General features: G+C 37.7%; 1 protein-coding gene and 1 pseudogene across 1 annotated transcript in view; one reads left to right on the forward strand and one right to left on the reverse strand.

Moving 5' to 3' along the window:
- RNGTT (RNA guanylyltransferase and 5'-phosphatase) overlaps positions 1–17248 on the reverse strand; it is a 319549-nt gene that overhangs the window by 166266 nt on the left and 136035 nt on the right. The gene's annotated exons all lie outside the window — the stretch shown is intronic.
- Positions 2436–2704, forward strand: LOC118001303 (annotated as a pseudogene).

The following is a 17248-nucleotide window of genomic DNA, read 5'->3' on the forward strand; positions in this document are numbered from 1 at the left end:
CGACCTGAGCCGAAGGCAGACACTTAACGACTGAGCCACCCAGGCACCCCAACATAATTTTTTAAAAAAACTGTAAGGCTCTTGAAGTTTCCTTTTTTGTTCTGTTTTTTCCTTTTACTACAACACTAAGAATTCTTAAGTGGGGAGCTGGCAAATTAGGAATCTTACAGCCATATTATCCAGAGTCTGGCCAAATGGGCAGAAATTTCAGGACAGTTCTGAGATTAATAGATTTGTCTCCAATGCACTCAGAGGTTTAAATGACCTAGTCAATTGAGAAGGCAATTTGCCAGAATAAAAAATTTCATGTGAATTAAAAACACTGATTTCTTATAAATTCCTTTTAAGAGAAGAAAAATAAACCGTAAGCATCAAAGAGTCAAAATATCAGCTTACATTCTTGCTGGAAATGTGGAAGGCAATGTTAGATTAAAACCTTTGTTTCATGTACGTGATATATTGATCCTAGAGGAAAAATTTTTTAAACCTGTATTCATATTGAGAAGCATATATATTAAGACCTTTGTGTTCTATTTCAACTTTTTTCAAATATCCATGAACTAATGAAGGGTAAATGTTCAAGCAAGACAGAAAAGTATAACCTTAATACTTCTTGTACCCTATCATGTAAGAAAAGGTAACCTGCTAAATTCATAGCACAAAATCTGCTGAGAAATAATGCAATGAAAACCAAATGCCACATCACCTTTAAAAAAAAAAACAAAAAACACTTTTTTTTAAGTAGGCTCCACACCCAACCTGGGGTTTGAACTCATGACCCCAAGATCAAGAGTTGCATGTTCTACCAGCTGAGGCAGCCAGGCACCCCTAAAAAACTTTTTAAAGGTTAAAAGAATTTGTCCTCCTTAATTGTAGGTACATGATTTATGGCAAATAAACATAGCTTTTCCATTCTTAGATCAAAAGTCTCAAATTCATATAATGGATCATCCCTGATACAAAGTATGTACATATGTATAATGTAACAGTACAGAGTTGGCAAGACTCTAAATGATATGATGTTACCTACTGCAGAAATGAAAATAACTTCATTTTTTATTTTACTCTTTTTATGAATCAGAAACCTTGTGGGTCAAAACAAGAAATAGTCCTGTTTTCACTCTTGTTTACTCCTTGTTGATTACTCCAGACAATATGTTTTTTAAGATTTTATTTATTTATTTATATGAGAGATAGTGACAGAGATAGCGGGAGAGAGCATGAGCAGGGAGGAGAGGGAGAAGCAGACTCACCACCGAGCAGGGAGCCCAATACAGGGCTCAATCCTAGGAGAACCCTGAGATCATGACCTGAGCCAAAGGCAGACACTTAACTGACTGAGCCACCCAGGCGCCTCCCTCTCTTTTTTAAAAGACTTTATTTATCGAGAGAGAGAGAGACAGAGATAGCGAGAGAGTCTTTCTTAACATTTACAGTGGCACCTATCATGTACCAAGGACCTATAATAAGTGTTGTGCTTGGTTCTTAACATATATACATTCAAAATACATAATTCCTCACAAGATATGTATTTCTGTGTTTTATATTATTACTTAACTTGCCAGAAAAGGAAACTAAGGCTATCAGAGATTAGGTAACTACTTTCAAGTCAGACAGCTAAAAAACAGAACAGATTTCTGAGATGAAAACTTTAAAATGAGACAAGGAGAAATGAAAGATATAAAAAACAGTATCAGAGAAAAAGAACAATAATCAATGGGAATAATAATCAATGGGATTATCAGCAGACTGAACACAACAAAGGAAAGAATCACTGAAGAAGAAAGAATCTTGAAGAAGAAAAGTGTATCATTTCTTCCAATTGAAATACAAAAAGAAAATGGGGGAGAAGAAACTGAGAATCAAAGAGCTGAGAGATTAAAAAGATGTAACATCTGTACAATTGGAGTGATTTTTAAAAAGAAAGTGATAAGGAAACAAGAACAGTTGGAAGGAATAATGCCTCAGATTACTGCAAAATTAAACACACATTTGCACAAGCACACTTCCCAATAGTAGCCTAGAGAACAAGAAGGATTTAAGAAAAAAGTACACAAACCACAGTAGGAAGAAGGAAAAAACTTACATGCAGAGGTAGAAAAATAAGAATGACTGCAGACTCTTTGTCATGAATTATATAAGCTGGGAGATAATAGAATACCAGCTTTAAAGTACTAGTAGAAAAACTATAAACCCAAAAATCTTCAGCAAGTGAAAATATCTTTAAAAAAATGGAAGCACAATAAAAAATTTTTCCAACAGACAAAATCTGATAGAATGAATTTCCACCAGGCCATAACACAGAATATTTTAAAAGAAAGTTTTCTGGTAGAAAAAATATGATACAAACAACAAAAACCTGTATCTAAACAAAAAATACAAAGAACATCAGAAATGGTTGAAAACTAGATATAACAGACACCCAGGGCTCCAAGATGGCATCATCTGTACCAGTGAAGGAAAAGAAGCTTATGGATGTCAAACTAGGAGAGCTGCCAAGTTGGATACTGACGTAGAATTTCATCCATAAAGGTACTGCTGGAGTGTTTCAAAGAGGTTATTACCAGTGCTACAACAAGAATGTCAATGTGAAAAAGCGGGGGACGTCACCAGGATTTCTATGGTGCTGGCAGCTTATGTGCTTTTCAACTACTGTTGTTGTTATAAGGAACTCAAACATGAGTGGCTACATAAGGACCACTGAAGAGGGCCCATTGTGGAGGCACATTCTGCATTCCTGACCATCACTTTTGCCTGGCACCCTGAATCCTTTCATATCCTAATTGAGAATTAACATCCAATCAAAGATGACTGGTAAAAACAAAAAAAAGAAAAAACAGAAAAAGAAATGGTTAAAAACTAGAATAAATATAAAATATTTGTTCTCCATTTCTTTAAAAGATAATTAAAGCAAAATATTAAAATGTACTGTGTGGTTTTAACATGTTTGGAAGCAAAATATATGACAGGAAATGGAATGATATTGTTGTATGGTTCTTACCCCAACTATAAAGTGATAAATTATCTAAAGGTAAACAGGGAAAGGTTAAAGAGACATACTATAACCCTTAGACCAACTCCTAAAATATAAAACAAAGATGTATACCTAATAAGCCTAAAGTGGAACTGTAATGAAATCCAAACATTCTCAAGTAATCCAAATGACAGCAAGAGGGAAAAAAGGAAATGAGAACACACAGGCAAATAGAAACAAAGTAGTAGGATGGTAGGTCCACACCAAACTATAGTAATAATTACATTAAATTTAAATGGTACAAGCACCCCATTTAACAGGCAGAAATTGTCAGATTAGAAAAAAATAACCAAGAACCAACTAACTATATGCTGTCCACAATAAACCCACTTTGTATATAAAGATTAAAAGTAGAAGGGCAGATTAAATTTACACAATGTTATAGGTTAATTATACCTCAATAAAGCTGGATGGATGGATGGATAGATAGAAAGATAAATGTACAAGGATAGAAAAGGTATTAAATCCTAACAACACTGGGGCACCCTGGGTGTCTCAGTCACTTAAAGTGTCTGCCTTCGGCTCAGGTCATGATGCCAGGATGCTGGGATCGAGCCCCACATCGGGCTCCCTGCTCAGCGGGGAGCCTACTTCTCCCTCTCTCTCTGCCTGCCACTCCCCCTATTTGTACTGTCTCTGTCAAATAAATAAATAAAATCTTTAAAAAAAAAAATCCTAACACTAATGCAAAGAAAGCTGAAGTGGCTAGCCTATATTAATATTAGACAAAAAAGACTTAAGAACAAGAAATATTACTAGAAATGAAAAAGGACCTATAACAATCTTAAATGTATATGTACCTAAAAAAAATAAATGCTTTTTTTTTTAAAACTGACAGAGTAGATAATAAAAATAAGGCAAAAATCCTCAATTACACATGGAGAATTTAGGATTCTTCTCTGAGTAAATAATTCAACAAGTAGAAAAAAACATTCAGTAGGGGTAAAGATGTCTTGAAAACACTTATGCCAGAGTAAGCAGTTAGCTGGGTTCTAAACAGGGTATCTGGACGTAGGCAAGGAGGAAGTCATGGCCAGCTACTGGGAAAGTCAGAGGCCTGTCCTGGCAGCAGTCCAAAACAAAGCCACATGAAGCTGTAGCAAACCAGGGAGCCCAAGATGGCTGACAAAGGAGGCTGGAAATCCCTGACCAAATAAGGAAGAAAGAGCATGAAATCCTGGTCCCAAGAAATCCCCACCCCAAGTAATAAATATTCTACCCCCTAGTTAACAACTGTCAATACAAGATAGAAACCCAAACCCCCAGGCATGCAACTCTATTTCTGCCTCTCTCTATTTCTGTCTCTCTCTGATTCTCTCTCTCCCTCTCTCTCATTGGCGCTCATGGGATTAGATTGAGGATAGCACTCTCATCTCTACTTTTCACCTAATAAACTTTCCTGCTTGTGTTGCTCATCCACTGTGCTTCATGTCTGTCCTTGAATTCACATTACAAGACCAAGAACCTTCAGTAACTCCTTTGTCTGGCTGGGTTGAGGTCCCACAGTCCAGGGTCTCCCCAGTTCACCCAGCAACACTTACAGAACACCAAGGAAGGAATAGTTAACCAAGGAGTCAAAAAGAGTTTCACACACAGTTAAAAGAGCATGGGTTGAAAAGTCAGCTTTTACTTTAATAACTTAGCAGGTAATTTAAAAACCCACTTTGGTATTCTTTTGTCAAAATAGAATGTCCTACACTTTTAAGCTACTGTGGTTTTTTTTTCTTCTATACTTTAAGTAAAACTTATTTATGAGTTGCACTGGTATTCTTACATAAAAAGTGCTAGCCTAAGTTTTTCTTAATTTATTGGATGATAACATCTCAATAAAAATAAAATTTCAAGCAATGTTCAATTAGGTAGATATTTCCTGACTGCCTACTAATGTTAGAAATCCAGTTAGCATTAAGGATATTGGGGACCCAATGATAATATAAGCCTAGGCCAATATGCCTAAATAATACCTTAATTTTAATTCATTAGTAAAAACATTAAATGCAATGATGTAATTAGCCATTTCCTATCAATCTCTCTACAGAAAGACAGTTCAACTTAATTACCCAAGTTGTTTTTAAAATGCTTCTAACAAATTTCTTAAAAGCTATCTTACTTTTAAAATATAAAATTTTAACTGCAAAACCCCGGAGAAGCTTTAAAGTGTAATATGTGGTGAATTATCCTAAACGAGGATACATTCCTTTTCAGAATTATAATCTTGGGTGCCTGGGTAGCTCAGTCGTTAAGCGTCTGCCTTCGGCTCAGGTCATGATCCTGGGGTCCCGGGATCGAGTCCCACATCGGGCTCCCTGCTAGGCCGGAAGCCTGCTTCTCCCTCTCCCACTCCCCCTGCTTGTGTTCCTGCTCTCGCTATCTCTCTCTGTCAAATAAATAGAATCTTTAAAAAAAAAAATTATAATCTTATCTTCCTCCAGATTAAATTAGAAGAATATTAGATAAAAGGTAAAAGAGCAAACACAATTAACCAAAAAATTATTAATGAAGCATGATAGTGTGTCATAAAGTTTTATAAAATTTTAACCTGCTTACCTATGAACATAATCCCATCACTGGAATACCATCTGAAACATCCTAGAGAAGGCATGTAACTATCTATTGACCAAAACTTGGTGGAAATGACAAAAAAGTTTTATACCAGGTGATGGACTCTGAATTGGTGTTTTATGTGTCTATGAATCAGAAAGTAATTGGAAACCAAATCATTATAAATGCATAAGCAGAGAAAGATAATGCAAAAGCGCTTGAAATTAGAAACGTAACAAAACAGAAACTGCAAAGTTACAAAGCATAGAAAGGAACCTTTTAGAAATAAGTAAAAGGATAGCTTAAGACTACAATGAAGAAGAAAATGAATCCACAGCGTAACTGAGAAAGCAAATTTGCAACATCGATTCGTTAAAGTAAAGAAAAAGACACTAAGGGAATACTTAAACAAGAAAAGAATAAATTATCTCCACATTCCTGTTTTGGACTATTCTACTCACATCAAACATTTTCTGAGCAGATATCCCCACATAGCCCCCAACTGACTGCCCAAGAACACTCAATATAGTAGCTTATATCTACTTACTTAATTGTGCTTTCATAACTCCCTTAGAATTCATGGCTTTACTTCACCAATCCCCCCAAAATGGAAATTTCCCCTCATCTGGATATTACTGTTCATCCTTTTTCATTCCTAAAGCCTAACTTCTGGTTTAGGCTAAGATAACTCAATGCTTCTGTACCCTAAATATTCTTCTAATCAGTACAAAATCAGTCTACAAAACTCATCCTTTTTGCTCACCAAAAAGCCAAGATCATGATCTCCTTTTTAAAACAATGATTTGATTTTCATTATTTACCACTGTTGATTCAACAACTATATCATTAAAGTTAGCTAATCAAAATATAAATAGCTTCATTGGCTCTTTCAATCCATACTACTACAATTAAAATTAAGCTTAAGAATTCTGGTGAATCCCACATGACAAGTTAGAAAATCTAAGAACAAAATTCCTCTAGGAAATATAGGTTCTTTATTATTTTTAGTAGCTGTTAATCTTACTTTTACCAAAATTCCCTCATAATTCTACAAAATAAAAGTCAACTCACCCTCATGGAACAAGCAAAGTCTTTGTGCTAGACTTCTTTCTCATCTCGTAACTGAGGCATCATTCATTTATTCAACAAACATTCATTTGGTGCCAATAACTCACAGCGATTCTATCAAGTGTTTGAGATTTAAAAGAAATCTATCAGTTTTTATCCTGGAAGAGCTAGTGTCAGGGTCTACTATGGAGGTCCCAAACTCAAACATCTATAGATGCCAGGCCATGAACCTGAACAAGACTGGGTGTAAGACAACAGGGACTAGTAAGAACTATGATGAACGGGAGAGCACATCTTCATCTACAAGCAAACTCAAGGTTTTTAAAGTATTATAGGAGCTTCAACTTTCTGGAGCCTACCAGGGTTTATGACTTGTGGTTAATATGGATCTAAATATACATAAAAGAATCATTTTACAGTAAAGTGCATTTAATAGAGCTGTTTAAAGACTTCAGAGGCGGGCACCTGGGTGGCTCAGTTGGTTAAGCGACTGCCTTCAGCTCAGGTCATGATCCTGGAGTCCTGGGATCGAGTCCCACATCGGGCTCCCTGCTCAGCGGGGGGTCTGCTTCTCCCTCTGACTCTCCCCCTCTCATGCTCTCTCTCTCTCAAATAAATAAATAAATCTTAAAATAAAATAAAATAAAGACTTCAGAGGCGTATGTAGGTGGCTCGGGCACATAGGTGGCTCAGTCATTAGGCGTCTGCCTTCGGCTCAGGTCATGATCCCAGGGACCCAGGATCGAGCCCTGCATCAGGCTCCCTGTTCAGCGAGGAGCCTGCTTCTCCCTCTCTCACTCTCCCTGCTTGTGTTCCCTCTTGCTGTCTCTCTGTCAAATAAATAAATAAAATCTTTAAAAAAATAAAAATAAAGACTTCTGAGAAAATAAAAAAGTACTTATAATTTCATCTCTCATCCAGTTGTATCCAAATGTTTACTGAGTACTAATCATGTATCCATAAAAACAAAACAAAACAGATGAGAAGGAAGAGGTAAAACATCTAAACATTATATGCCAGCACTTTTCTAAGCACTTTACATATATTAACTCATTTTAGCCTCATAACAATATTATGAAATAGGGGCCATTATTATCCCCATTTTTTTAAAGATTTTATTTATTTATTTATTTATTTATTTATTTATTTATTTATTTAGAGCAAGGGGGAGAGAGACAGAGAGAGTGCACACTCTGGGGCACACAAACAAGCTGTGGGGTGGGGGTAGAGGGAGAGAAAATCACAAGCAGATTCCACACTCTGCGTGGAGCCCATCACTGGGGTCGATCTCATGACCCTGAGATCATGACCTGAGCCAAAATCAAAAGTCGGCTGCTTAACTGATGGAGCCACACAGGCACCCCTAACCCCATTTTTAAAGGTGAAGTTTAGAACTTGCTCAAAGTCACGCAGCAAGGAACTGAGAATCCAAAATCATTCTGGCTCCAGAGCCCATGTTCTTGACTGCTTTTCTATGCTAGCGCATCACATTCCCAGAAATCTTCTCCTAATCTCTCATCTAGGTTATATGCTCCTTCAACATTGTCTCATAGCACCCTGCACTTCCTTCTACCACAGGATTTTCCTCTTAATTTCTGACCATCAAACTGAGCTGTGGGCTTTTTGAGGTAAATAAAACCAAACACATATCATTGTTATCTTCAGCATCTTACAGTAATCTGGCACAGAGTAAGTCCTCACTTCAACAAATTGTACTGAATAAATATAAAATGAACAGCACAGTTCTGGGACCAAATAAAAACAAGCCAGGAGCACCTTGGTGGCTCAGCTGGTTGAGCATCCAACTCTTGATTTCAGCTCAGGTCATGGTCTCAGGGTCGTGAGACTGAGCCCCAAAAGTCAGGCTCCATACCCCCATGTGGAGCCCGCTTAAGATACTCTCTCCCTCTTCCTCTGCCCCTTCCCAACCCCAAACACATGCTCACTCTCTCTCTCAAAAAAATTTTTAAATAAAAATTTAATAAATTAAGTAAATAAATAAAAACAAGCCAATAGATATAGTTAGATAGAAAACACATGGAATAATATCCAGTGCTCCATGCAGAACGTTCCCTCTTTAATACCCATCACCAGGCTAACCCATCCTCCCACCCCCTCCCCATCTAGAACCCTCAGTCACTGGGTGTTATATGCAAACAATGAATCATGGAACACTACATCAAAAACTAATGATGTAATGTATGGTGATTAACATAATATAATAAAAAAAAAAAACCACATGGAATTAGCCCAAGAAACTGTGTGAAATGAAAACATTAAAAAATTGTTAAAAGAAGTTTAAAAGCTGTTAATATTTGTACAGATTATTAAAGGGGTAAGATTATTTTTAAAGATTTTATTTATTTATTTATTTATTTGATATTTTATTTATTTACTTACTTGATTTTAATTATTTATTTATTTATTTATTTGAGAGAGAGAGAGAGGGAGAAACAGCATGAGAGGGGAGAGGGTCAGAGGGAGAAGCAGGCTCCCCACTGAGCTAGGAGCCCAATGCAAGACTCAATCCCAGGACTCCGGGATCATGACCTGAGCCGAAGGCAGTCACTTAACCAACTGAGCCACCCAGATGCCACAGGGGTAAGACTTTTTAAAAGATGAAATCATCTCTCATTGTTAATAACCTTCTCATCAATCATCCCTTATTACTTTCATTATTGTCAGCAGGGATAACACTAAAAGGGTCCTAACTGGTCTTGCTTATAGGTTACCTTCCTCCTTCCAAAATAATTCTACTCACCTCCACTAGAACTTTCTAAAATAATTTGTTATGTGTCATAATCACAACTAAAAATCTTTGAGTGCTCCTCACTGCCTATATAGTCCAAGCTTCGTTAGCATGGTTATTAAAGTACTTTTTTTTCTGGGAAACCTCTCCTAAATGTTTTCCAGAATGTTTACACAGATTGCAGCTGGTAAAAAGTATAGGTAAATATTTCCTTTGTGGGTAAAAGAGCATGACCTACGAGTTTGGAAGAAAAATAAGCACTTTTAGAAAGAATACAAGAACAGAAGGGGTACTTAACCATAAATACATATGTAATGCAATAAAAATAAAATTAAACTACATAAGTGGCTGGTCTGAATGTCACAAGAAAAGGGACAAAAATTAGAGAAACAAAGAAAGAAGTTAAATATTTGTAATTTGAACATAAAGGGGGAATCATTTTTATTTTTAAAATAAAATTTAAGACTTTCAAACAAAGAGCTACCTACCTGGTAAACTGCAAAACAACACTACATCTCATTCAAAAATACATTCTTTGTTTGAATAGGTGTGTACTAAAGAATTAACTTTACCGAAAGAGAGGTCTGGCCTTTGCCCTCTACTACCAGATGATCTCTAGGCCCCTGGAATGTATTGCCTGACAAGCATATCTTTGTTTGCCTGAGGTGTCCGGCCACCAGAGACTCTACAATGTGATTTACAATGGAGACTCTGGAACATGCCATATCAGTTCTGCCCTCCAAAGGAACTAGAGACTAAATCTATCAGCCCAAACCTCTTAGAAGGGCTGAAGACTAAAGGTCAGCCATGCAGGCAATATGTGACTGAACTACAATATGAAATTTGGACACCAAAGACTCCCTGGTTGGCAATACCCTTTGGGTACTGTCAATGTATCTTAGCCAGAAGTAGTTGTAATGCTGTCCATAACTCCCCAGGAAGAGACCACCAGAAGCTTCAAATTTGGGCCCCTCCCAGATTTTGTCCCATGCAGTTCTTCTTTTGTTATTATAAAACTGTAATGATAACTACAGTGCTTTTCTGAGTCTCTGAATCATTCTATTGAATTATCAAACCTGAGGGAGTCCCTGGGAACCCCAGAATTTGTAGACAGCAGGTCTGAAGCAAAGAGGGGCCTGGGGGCCAAAACTTGTAGCTAGAGTCTGAAGTGAGGGCAGTCTTGTCCTGAGCTCATTGCAGTAAGTTTTTGTCACTAAACTTCTCTAGATGATACAATTTGGACTGTCCTCAAAGTCATAATGATCAGCAGGAAAGCATGACTTCCTTCATTGGGCATTACTGCTGAGAGGCTGTTCAAGAAGTGGCAGACTATAGAATGATGCCATAGTTCCTCTGTCGGTTGATGGGTCAAGTGACCCAGTTAGCCACCACACGAGATCTTTAAGAGACAATGAATATCTCTGGATGAGGATAACCCATACTGGGATGCCAGATCGCATTCATCTGTAAATTAAACATGATCTACAGCCTAATAAAGTAGAGAAAATGGTAGTAAGACCTGAGGAAATAAACTTTGTTTTCCACAATATAAAAACACATGTAAGATTTCCCTTATTCTTTGTATCAATTTTAAACTAGCAAAGAAATAGAAATAGAAATCATATAAAAAGAGGACCTAAGATTTGTATCTAAAATGCTGTATAAAATACTTCATGAACAAAATAGCAAAATACATTATACCTCTGTTACAGTGATTTTTCTTCCTATAAAGTTAGGCATTTAACAACAATTTAATGAACAAAGCAATTACATGGTTCACTAGAATTTTACATAACACTTTTTTTTTTAAGATTTTTATTAATTTATTTGTGAGAGAGAGAGAGAGAATGCACAAGCAGGGAAAGTGGCAGGCAGAGAGAGAAGTAGGCTCCTGAGAAAGGAGCCCAAAGCAGGACCCGATCCCAGGACCCTGGTATCATGACCTGAGTCGAAGGCAGACACTTAAACGACTGAGCCACCCAGGCATCCCTTAACATAACACCTTTAAAGAAAACTTGCTTTCACTAATTATATTGTCATTAGTCTCCTATGTCCACGTTAAAATTCTTACTAGTTCTCTTTTATGCATCTACTTACAGATTCTTTCCCAGAAAGGTCTCAACATACTTCAGCCTGGTGAGACATTCTCCACTTCTCATGGGGTACACACATGTGTAAACAGTATAGGTAGACACATATGTGCATTCATAGTCCCTAGACTAAGACTAGAAATTCTAAGGACATGCAAAAAGAAAGGCAAAGGATAAAAATATGCCAAGAAATGAAAATCCTTGTGAATGAGGAAAAGGAATGGGTACAACTAGTGGAAGAAACCCATAGCTTTGGGGTATCTGACACAAAATAATAGGTTTCAGAGGTAAGACTAAGCAAAGTATATTTTAGGTACTAGAAAAGCAATGCACTTAAACCAGTAACAACCCCATTCTGGATTTATTACTCCTTTGTTCTTAAGTAAATAAAACTAAGTCATTCAAGATTCTACTTGAAAATAACATCTAAAAATATCTTTGGGGGCGCCTGGGTGGCTCAGTCGTTAAGCGTCTGCCTTCGGCTCAGGTCATGATCCCAGGACCCTGGGATCGAGCCCCGCATCAGGCTCCCTGCTCAGCAGGAAGCCTGCTTCTCCCTCTCCCACTCCCTCTGCTTGTATTCCCTCTTTTGCTGTGTCTCTCTCTGTAAAATAAATAAATAAAAATCTTTTAAAGAATAAATAAATAAATTTAATAAAAATAAAAATATCTTTGGAATCCTCCTAGAATCAATAATAAAATCTAACTATATCCTCATAAAACAATGATCTACAATACACCAATATTTTTAGAAAAGGTGACCCAAATATGTGAGTATTTAAACCTCATCTTTTTAAAGGGCTAGTACCCAAAATCTATAAAGAACTTATCAAACTCAACACCCAAAGAATAATCCAATCAAGAAATATGCAAAAGACATGAACAGACATTTCTCCAAAGACATTCAAATGGCCAACAGACACATGAAAAAATGCTCAACATCACTCAGCATCAGGGAAATACAAATCAAAACCACAATGGGAGCTGAGGAGTCCAAGATGGCGAAGGAGTAGGAGACCTGAATTTCATCTGGTCCCAGGAATTCAGCAAGATAGCTATCAAAACATTCTGAACACCTGTGAACTCAACAAGAGATGGAAAAAAAGAACAGCTGCAACTCTACAAATAGAAAAGCGACCACTTTCTGCAAGGTAGGAGGTGCGGAGAAGTGAATCCAGGCGGTATATGGGAAGACAGACCATAGGGGGAGGCAGCCTCCATCAGCAGGCTACTAGCAAGTGATAGAACATCAGAGAACAAAATTGAAACTTTTAGAAGTCTGTTCTGGTGAGGGACATAGCTCAGACTGCTAAACGGGGGGTGGAACCCAAGCTGGGACAGTGTGGTCTCAGGATCCTAGGGGTCACAGGAAGACCGGGGGTGCCTGAGTATGGCAGAGTTCCCAGGTAACTGAGCGGGGAAGCGCTGCAAAGAGTGAGCCCAGGAGTGAGTTCTTAGTTCAGGGTTGCCATAAACCATGATCCACAGCAGAGTCGGGCCACTGCTCTTCAAGCAGGGGCCCAATAAACAGCAGAATCTGCAAGACCACTCTTTCTCCTCAGGAGGAGCAGCGGGAGGAGCAGCGCAGGAGTCTGCTAGGTTTGGAGACTGGAAACAGTGTAGTATGCCTGCCGCAGAAATGCTCAGTCACAGGCCGGGGGAGCACGGAGTGCAGCTGGAGACCAAGGAGACAGGAGTGACTGACTGTTTTTCTCTGAGGGTATACTGAGGAGTGGAGTCCCGAGCTTTAGGCTCCAGGGCAGGGCATAGGGAGGACTCCAATTCATTCTCATCCTCTAAAGCCACAGGGAAAGCCTTTAGGGAACAAAAGCCACAGAGAGCAAACCCAAGCAGATTGCTTAGCCTGGCCCCTGGCAAAGGCAGTGCAACTCTGCCTGGGGCAAATGCACTTGAGAATCGATGCAACAGGCCCTTCTCCTAGAAGATTAGCAAGAAAATCCAGCCAAGACCAAGTTTACCGATCAACGAGAACTGCAAAACTCCAGTGCTAGGGAAATACAGCACATAGAACTCACGGCTTTTTTCCCATGATTCTTTAGTCTTTCATCTTTAACTTTTTAATTTTCAAATTTTTTTAAAAATTTTTCTTCTTTCCTTTTTCAACCTACTCTTATGTTATCATCTCCTTTTTTTAAGTGTTTTTCAATTTTCATTTTTACAGTCACATTCTATCCCCTCATTATATTTATTTTTGTATATATATAAGTTTTCCTTTCTTTACAATTTTGGGATGCAGTTTCTTCTAACAGACCAAAAAACACCCGAAATATAATGTATGGCTATTCACCCGCCTGACCATATTCTCTCTTTTTTTTTCTTCTTCCTTTTTTTTTTTTGTTGGTTTTTTTGGTTTTTTTGTTTCATTAAAGTCTTTTTTAATTTTCATCTTTACATTTATATTCTAACCTTTCAGTGTACTTATTGTCATTTTTGTGTATATATAAGGTTTTTTTTCCTTTACAATTTTGAGAGGTAGTTTCCTTAACAAACTGACCAAGATACACTCCGGAGACAGTGTACTACTCTGTTCTCTTCACCTGTCTGCTCATAGCCCTTCATTTTTGTTGTACTTATTGTTGTTTTTCTCCTATGTTTTTTCTTGTCTTTTAATTTCCATTTTTACAGTTACATTATATCATTTCAATGTATTTAATTTTATTTTTGTAAATATTTTTCTTTCGTTACAATTTTGGGATCTAGTTTTCAAAAAAACGGGACCAAAATACACACAGAATCCAGTGTATTGCTCTACTCTGTTCACCTGTCTAATTATATTCTCTCTCCTTTTTTCTTCCCCCAGTTTTGGGTCTCTTCTGATTTGTTTAGTGTATATTCCTCTGGGGTCTTTGTTGTCATTTTAGTATTTTCTTCTCTTGTTCATCTATTCTTCTCTGGACAGAATAACAAGATGGAAAAACACACCTCAAAAAACCGAACAAGCGGTAGTACTGACTGCCAGGGACCTAATCAATACAGACACTAATAATGTCAGAACTAGAGTTCAGAAAAACAATTATAAAGATAATAGCTGGGCTTGAAAAAAGCATAGAAGACACTAGAGAATCCCTTTCTGGACAAATAAAACAACTAACATCTAACCAAGTCGAAATCAAAAAGGCCATTAATGAGATGAAGCCAAAAATGTGGAGGCTCTAACTGCTAGGATAAATGGGGCAAAAGAGAGAATTAGTGATATAGAAGATCAAATGATGGAGAAAAAGAAGCTGAGAAAAAGATACACAACTACTGGATCACAAGGGGAGAATTTGAGAGAGAGGTGGAAACCATAAAGCGAAACAATATTAGAATAATTTGGATGCCAGAAGAAGAAGAAAGAGAGAGAGGGACAGAAGGTATATCGGAGCAAATTATAGCGGAGAACTTCACTAATCTGGGGAAGGAAAACAGGCATCAAAACCCAGGAGGCACAGAGGACCCCCTCAAAATCAGTAAAAATAGGTCAACACCCTGACATATAATAGTGAAACTTACAAATCTGAGAGGCAAAGAAAATCCTGAAAGCAGCTCAGGACAAAAGGTCTGTAACCTACAAGGACAGAAACATTAGATTGGCAGCAGACCTTTCCACAGAGACCTGGCAGGCAAGAAAGGACTGGCATGATATATTCAGGGGGCTAAATGAGAAAAATATGCAGCCAAGAATACTTTATCCAGCTAGGATGTCATTCAAAATAGAAGGAGTGATAAAAAGGTTCCAAGACAAACAGCAACTAAAAGAATTTGTGATCACCAAACCGGCCATACAAGAAATATTGACAGGGGTCCTCTAAGCAAAGAGAGAGCCCAAAAGTAACATAGACCAGAAAGGAGCAGAGACAATATACAGTAGCAGTCACCTTACAGGCAATACAATGGCACTAAATTCCTATCTTTCAATAGTGACACTGAATGGGCTAAATGCCCCAATCAAAAGACAAAGGGCATCAGATTGGATAAAAAAGCAAGACCCATCAATACGCTGTCTGCAAAAGGCTCATTTTAGACCCAAAGACACCTCCAGATTTAAAGTGAGGGGGTAGAATACCATTTATCATACTAATGGACATCCAAAGAAAGCTGAGGTGGCAATCCTTATATCAGACAAATTAGATTTTAAACCAAAGACTGGAATAAGAGATGAGGAAGGACACTATACCATAATTAAAGGGTCTATCCAACAAGAAGATCTAACAATTGTAAGTATTTATGCCCCTAACATGGGAGCAGCCAATTGAAAACAAAATTAAGGACACACATTGATAATAATACAATAATAGTAGGAGACTTTAACACCCCACTCACTGCAATGGACAGAAGATCAACAAAGAAATAAGGGTCTGAATGACACACTGGACCAGATGGACTTCACAGATATATTCAGAACATCCCACCCCAAAGCAACAGAATACACATTCTTCTCGAGTGCACATGGAACATTCTCCAGAATAGATCACATCCTGGATCACAAATCAGATCTCAACCGGTACCAAAAGACTTGGGATCATTCCCTGCATATTTTCAGACAACAATGCTTTGAAACTGGAACTCAGTCGTAAGAGGAAAGTTGGAAAGAATTCAAATACATGGAGGCTAAGGAGCATCCTACTAAAGAATGAATGGGTCAACTAGAAAAGTAAAGAAGAATTTAAAAAATTCATGGAAACAAATGAAAATGAAAACACAACTGTTCAAAATCTTTGGGATGCAGCAAAGGCAGTCCTAAGAGGAAAGTATATAGCACTACAAGCCTTTCTCAAGAAACAAGAAAGGTCTCAAATACACAACCTAACCCTACACCTAAAGGAACTGGAGAAAGAACAGCAAATAAAGCCTAAACGCAGCAGGAAAAGAGAAATAAGAAAGATCAGAGCAGAAATCAATGAAATAGAAACTAAAAGAACAGTAGAACAGATCAATGAAACGAGGTGGTTCAACATTCGCAAATCAATCAACGTGACAGATCACATTAACAAAAGAGACAAGAACCATATAATCCTCTCAATAGATGCAGAAAAAACATTTGACAAAATACAGGATCCTTTCTTGATTAAAACTCTTCACAATGTAGGGATAGAGGGAACTTACCTCAATATCATAAAAGCCATCTATGAAAAACCCACAGCGAATATCATCATCAATGGGGAAAAACTGAGAGCTTTTCCCTGAAGGTCAGGAACACGGCAGGAATGTCCACTATTACCACTGCTGTTCAACATAGTACTAGAAGTCCTAGCAACAGCAATCAGACAACAAAAAGAAATAAAAGGTATCCGAAATGGCAAAGAAGAAGTCAAACACTCACTCTTTGCAGATGACACAATACTCTATGTGGAAAACCCAAAAGACTTCACCCCAAAACTGCTAGAACTCATACAGGAAATCAGCAAAGTGGCAGGATATAAAATCAATGCACAGGGGTGCCTAGGTGGCTCAGTCGTTAAGCACCTGCCTTCGGCTCAGGTCATGATTCCAGGGTTCTAGGATCGAGCCCCACATCGGGCTCCCTGCTCCACGGGAAGCCTGCTTCTCCCTGTCCCACTCCCCCTGCTTGTGTTCCCTCTCTCGCTATGTCTCTCTCTCTGTCAAAATAAATAAATAAAATCTTAAAAATAATAAAATAAAATCAATGCACAGAAATAACTTGCATTTCTATACACTAACAATGAGACAGAACAAAGAGAAATTAAGGAATCGATCCCATTTACAATTGCATCCAAAACCATAAGATACCTAGGAATAAACCTA

This window comes from Mirounga leonina, unplaced genomic scaffold, assembly GCF_011800145.1.
Source record: "Mirounga leonina isolate KUSES-001 unplaced genomic scaffold, KU_Mleo_1.0 Mir_53, whole genome shotgun sequence".
Lineage (NCBI taxonomy): Eukaryota > Metazoa > Chordata > Mammalia > Carnivora > Phocidae > Mirounga > Mirounga leonina.